This window comes from Pteropus vampyrus, unplaced genomic scaffold, assembly GCF_000151845.1.
Source record: "Pteropus vampyrus isolate Shadow unplaced genomic scaffold, Pvam_2.0 Scaffold39, whole genome shotgun sequence".
In the NCBI taxonomy this organism is placed as follows: Eukaryota; Metazoa; Chordata; class Mammalia; order Chiroptera; family Pteropodidae; genus Pteropus; species Pteropus vampyrus.
The window spans coordinates 5,017,635-5,024,245 of NW_011888820.1; the positions used below are offsets into that span (position 1 = coordinate 5,017,635).

The 6,611-nt window shown below is 30.9% G+C and overlaps 1 pseudogene; it reads right to left on the reverse strand.

The window, feature by feature from the left end:
- Positions 1-1,449: 1,449 nt before the first annotated feature.
- On the reverse strand, positions 1,450-1,568 carry LOC111738521 (annotated as a pseudogene).
- Positions 1,569-6,611: the final 5,043 nt, after the last annotated feature.

Here is a 6,611-nt window from a genome sequence, read left to right on the forward strand (position 1 = left end):
CAAAACTCCGGGTTTTCAGTAAAATGAACCTCAGATTATGAAATAATTTTTTGAAAATACAAAACAGCAGTTGCAGCTTCACCTTTCATGGGAAGCAGGCAAGAGGTGAAAGCATAGCAATCTAAAATAGTTGTTTCAAGGGAAATATTTACATTCAATAATTGATTAACAAAGTCTTTTTAAAAACATTTTCATATACTTTTTTTTACTAGCCTAATATGTAAACATTTATTTGACTAAGTCTTTTTGGAGGGGTTATAGACATACATTTGTTTTTGTCTTTGTTTTTCTTTTTAAAGAGTATTCAATTTATGTTTACTTAAGCCTTTCACAAATCAAGTACATACTTAAATTGATTTTAACAATATACTCCAGAATGTTTCCTCTATGAAATAACTTTGAGATTACAACTATTTCATATTTTCTCATTTGTGTTTATCATGAAGAGGATTTCACTGGTCCAGCTCTGTTTTTTACTTTAAAAATAAATGTCAAGATATACTTAAATTAATAATAGCAAATTATGAGGCAGTTGTAGCTATTTTAATATATATCACCTTTGTGAAAAGTTATTTTTATTAACAAAACTAAGATAGTAATTTTTTTGGGCATACAGATAATAAATTATATAAGAAAAATTATTTTTTTATTATAATTTAACAAATAATGTAGATTTCCAAAAATCTCATATGTTGGCACTAGGCAGTTGGCACCGATGCCTCTGTTAAGATTTTTGTTGGCAAACCATATGTTGATTAGTAACTGCTATTTCCTGTGGTGATTGACTCAGTTTCTTAAAAAAATTGTAGACCACTATTTTTTCCTATTATGCACACTCCCATAAAGAAACTTAACTACAGGTAATTTAACACAATAAAATGTTAAATATCTTTTTATCACCACAGGAAAAGATGTTTCCTTACCACAAGTATTAAAAGAGCCATTGCCAGAAATCAGATATACTTCTTACATCTAATCCGTCAATGATCCCACTTTAAAGTGTATTTAAATGGAGAACATAAAAACATATTCACAAAGCAACACTATGTCAATTTTCAAGAAAATTTTTGAGAAGCAATTCTTTCATAAGAATGTCAAAGGCAAATGAGAATTGCCATTTTGGACCAATAAAAGAACAAAGAAAGGAAAATGACTAAACTAACTTCCATCATTAAAATTAAGTAGGATGTGAAAATATTTAAACAGAATAAGTTTTGAAAATAAATTAACTATTTTAAATCTCTTCAGTTTGGTTTTACAAACATTTCAGTGCTAAACCCTGACATTTTGATTTAACTTATATTTGCAATTTCTTATACCATTACTTAGGTGAAAGCATTCAGCATACGGTCAACTCTTTTTTTTTTTTTTTAGGCAAAGCAACCCTTGGTTGACCTCACAGATTGCAAGGACCTTGTCAGTTTACAATCCCTTATTTTTTATTTTTTACACCTACAGCACCTGGTCTTCCTAGGTGGTCTCCCATCCAAGTACTAACCAGGCCCAACCCTGCTTAGCTTCCAAGTTCAGACAGGATCAAGCTTGTTCAGGGTAGCATAGCTGTAGACAACAATCAACTCTTGATATATGGATTCATTCAGTGCTAACAAACATACAGAGACTGTATTAAGATTTTTATTATTTAATCTTCAACTCCACAGGATTGCCACCATTTTAAAATGAAGAAATTGAGACATAGAATGTTCAACTTGCTTGTCTAACCTCCAATAGGTACTAAGTGACTGATTTGGGATTTCCACTCAGGGCTCTCTCCCAAGCCCATGCTGTTGAAATACTCTGCCTTATATTTATATATCCCACTCAAGCCAGGTCATTACCAGAACTAACCTTTTTCTTTTCAAGCTACACATTTAATACATGGAAGAATTAGGAGAAGATTGGGAGAAGGTTTTGGATCTTAGCCCTCTTTTGCATTTTTCCTGTGTACCTAATCCTCTGAGCTTTATTCCACCTTTTACCAGTTGTCAGAGGCAAAGGCCAAGTAGATAAAAATTGTAAAGGCTAACTCATAACCTTCTTTTTACATTCTGGTTTTTCTTTCTTTTTATTCAGCCTCACACTTCTCTTTGGACAGCTTTGATTCAACAGAGACTTGGTACAGACTGGATCTTACTTTAGGGTATGAAGTCTATTATTTAAGCTTCCTCTTGAGAGGAAGTGCTATTCTAGTCAGTGTCTTTGACCTCTACGAAATCTGCTGTTGGGAAGTGTTAAAAAGTTAGGCATTAAAAATTGTATAGCTGGTTCATTAAATCAAAATTTCCACTGATATATTAACCTGACAAGTAATGGCTGTAGTAAGCTTGTGCACTGTATTATCAAGAACAGCATTCAAAAAAGAATACAGCTTCTAGGTCAAGGCAAGACCAATTTAGTTTCGTTTCATGTTAATTTAGTAAAGAGACTCTTTCCATATTCATTAGTCATAAGACCAGGAAGATTGCTTAACTGCCTGAGGCTTTCTTACCCATTCGTTCCCCTTTATACATTATGATTAATACCCATTCTTTTATGAGAAGAAATGATGTATATAAATGAGTTTCAAAGCTAAAATATTCTATGTAGATATGTTCTATTATGTGACGCATTGTTTCTTCAGCTAATGCAAGTTAACTAATTAAAGCCAGAGAAAAGCTCAACACACTTCTGACTCTCTGAATTCATTCATCTTTATTTATTTGTAGATTTATACATATATTTGCTCAGTACATCTCAAACAGTAAATACTACTATTTTTGATATTAGAGATATAGCAATTAACCAGACATATCACAGATCCAGCTCCTATGGGGTTTACATTTTGGTGGACATCTTATTTCTTGGGGAATTTTTTTCTTCTATTAAAAATTCAATAGAAAACAATATATCATTGACTCAGCCCAACTTTATGTATAACTATAACGGTCTATTAAGAAGAGTTTGTGCCATGACTTATCATTAAATGTTAGAGGGCCTATGTTAAAAAACAAAACAAAACAAAAAATACCTTCATCTGTGAAAATGTCTTCAGAACAGAGTACCCAGCTGGGTAGTCATAAGATATAATTATATTCATATACATTTTACTATCATTGGGTAGTGTATCAGATTGAATAGGTCAGTAATATTATTGAATATGTTTCTGTGCTATCATTGATCATTTTTGGCTGATGTTTATATAATTTAATCAGTTTCCACATACATTTTACCTTGTGCTTTTAAGAAACAACCCTATTGTACTCATTTAAAAATCAGAAACTTTCAAAAATGTGATGACTATTAAGCAAAAGTACTTTTAAAAGAGGAAGTTCTCAGAGAAAGGAATGCTAAACTAATTATCCGATTTCAAAATATTTCCCCCATATTTACATTTAACTTTTAACATAAATTTAGTGTTTTCAGATATTAAAATGAAAATTAAAAATTTTTAAAAATTATAAGTTTAAAAATTATTCCAAATTACTCAAATCTAACCATTTTTAACATTAGTAGGATATCATCATAGTTGAATATCTATATTCATATCTGATATACAAATAGAAGAACAAATGATTTGATGGATGAATACATGAATGGATAGATGGAAATAAGAGCAGAAGTTATTTTGAAGAAATTAAATCATACTATACTTAATTAAAATATTAAATTTACTTATTTTTGAATTTATCAGAAAAAAATGATACAGAAATGAAGCTAATAGTTGTTGAACTTTAAATATTTTATAAATGTAAGTTTATTAATACTTAAAATACCCTATGTGATTTAAAGATAACTAATATTGAAATGGGTATAATTTTGTTTCACTGTTTGTAACAATTAAATCTTGCCCTTAAAGATGAAATTAACAACATTTTAACCCACCTCTTCTCTCCCTGTCTCCTAGTTTCTGTAGCTATTTCTACTTGTAAAAGGTCTTAAAATCTTTCTCTTCTGTAATCATAATCTCTGTACTTGTTCTGTTTTATTTTTGTATTTAAATGGATTCATTGCTCATTCCCAGTCATTTTAGCATATTCATAGCATATGAGTGATTCTTTTAATCATTTCTTGGTTGGCTGGATTTCATTGTCACATTACATTTTTTTGGATGCATTTTCAAGTAAGGCTCATGGATACCGTATTACAGAGAATTCTGTTTGCTCTTAAAATGTTATAATTATCCATGTATGGCTTTTTTTACTTGTGAGAAGATACTGGATCTACAAAGATATATAAGTAGATATGCCTGACCTGGAAAATTTTAAACTTGACCAAACAACCATATACTATACTAAATACAATATTACTTAAGCTCAAGATTGGTAAATTTTCAGGACAAGAACAGATTGAGCAAAAGCACAGAGATGAGAACCATCATGCAGGGGTACAATTAGAATTTTGGTTGTGGTGGAACAGATGGTAAAACACAACAGGATAACAAAGTCTGAAACAGTAGATCTAGACCAGTGCTTAAAGGCCCTGAAACCCAACTTTATTCATAGAAAATGGTATAATAAAATAGAGTCAATCAATTTCCATCCCACTTCCACCTCCATCCTCAGATGTTTGCTATCACTGTTTATTGTCATCTGGCATGGAGTGTTGTACTTGTCTTTTTTCATGGCATTTTTATTGATTTTTGACTTGGCTCTATTACAGAGTTAAGTGACTTTTTCAGAAATAGCTCTTATAACACACATTTAACAATGTGTGCTAGTTGTTTTTACACTTGAAATCAACGTGGCTGCAAATAATATTGCAGCATCTCAGCTTTCTTTGAACATCTGCAGATACTATCTACTATTTTCAAGCAATAAATATTGCTTTACAGAAGTGTAAAGCCAGCTTAGTGTTTACTGCTTATAAATCACTTGCTCTTTTTCTTTAGGGCACCTGAAGAATTTTGTTTGTTTCATCATTTAAGATTAAAAAAATGTAACTGGGGGTTACGAATTTCTATAAATTGTCCTCTGTAGTTTTCTTTTTCCTGAAAAAAAAAATGTGTATCCTTTTTATTTGTAGTTTCAGTTCTTCTTTCATCCTAGGAATATTTTACTGTATTACATCTTGAGTGCCTATCTGGTTTATTTGTTAACCTCTTTATTGTTATGTCGCATCATTTGGCCTTACTTTTTTTTTTATTTATTGTCTTCTATGTAATTTTATATTTATCTTTCCCTTTTACACTTATCTATAAGATAATCTACATACCAGTTATTCAATTTTAAGTTTTATTTGTTTCTGGCTCTAATTTGTTTATTTATTTTTATTTGACCTTATTTAGACTCTTTTCTTCCTTGGGTCTAAATTTTTCAATTTTAGTTCTGTGCATTGACTTACTATCTTGTCTCAGAGCTCTTGTTTTATTGACTCTAGTTGCCTAAACTATAGCATGAAAAATTCTCATGTAATTATTCTGCTGTTCCTTGGGTCATGATTAATTTTAAAGTGGGGGTTTTGTTTATTTCATTCTACTTTGTTTTATTCAATATGTTTACATAATTGCTGTGTCCTTTTTTTTTTTTCCAATTGCTCTTGTTTAATTTGGGTTTTCTATTGTCGGCCTACTATGTTTTACAATAGGTAAATTTACTCTGACACCCTGTTTTTGTCTTGAAGTGGTGGCTAAAAAACTCACTCCTCCCTGTCTCCCTGAAAGAAAATGTCAACGCCCTAATCCCCAGAACCTTTGACTGTATTAACTTAAGTGGCAAAAGAGCCTTTGCAGATGGGATTAAGCTAAGGATTTTGAAATGGGAAGATTATTCTGGATTGCTGTGTGGGGGTCAATGTAACCATAAGAGTCCTTATGAGAGGAAGGCAGGAGAGTATAGAATGGAGATGTAACAATAAAAGCAGACGTTGGAGTGATATGTTTTGAAGATGAAGAAAGGAAATAAGGGCCAAGGAATGCAGGCAGCCTCTTGAACCTTGAAATGGCAAGAGAACAGATTCTCCCCTAAAGCTTCCAGATGGAACCAATTCTGCTGACACCTTGATTTTAAAATTTAAAATCCATAATAGACTTCTGATCTATAGAAATAGTATGATAATAAATTTTTATTTGAAGTCACAGAATTTATGGTAATTTGCTACAGCAGCAATAGGAAACTAACATGGTAAGGGATCCTTAGAATAATCCTTTCTCTTAGATCTAGACCTAATCCAAGCCATTTTACTTCTGAGAGAAATCATTCTTTTATTTTTTTCTGTTTAAAAAATATATATCGTTGAGTTAATAATTCTCCTTAGTCACTAGCCTGGTCAAGGAACCACTTGTGATTATTTTATTGAAATATATACATATATATTTATGTTTATCTCTGATCACCAGTTCCTTTTTGATACTCCTACCTATAGGAATATATTTTAATGGGTTTGATTTCTATCCTTGGAAATTAACTCTATAATATGTACATACTATATTTTGCTTTTTCATTCTTCTTGCTTTGTAGATGAAACTAAACAAAAATTCCACCTCGCTGCCAGCATAAATAATGCTGTGAACATTATCCTTGTAAAGATACTTTTATGGAATGAGATTATAAGGTCATAGATAATATGTTTATTTAATTTTACAAAATGTTGGCTAATCGTTCACCAACACAACTAAATAGATCAATACTTCATTT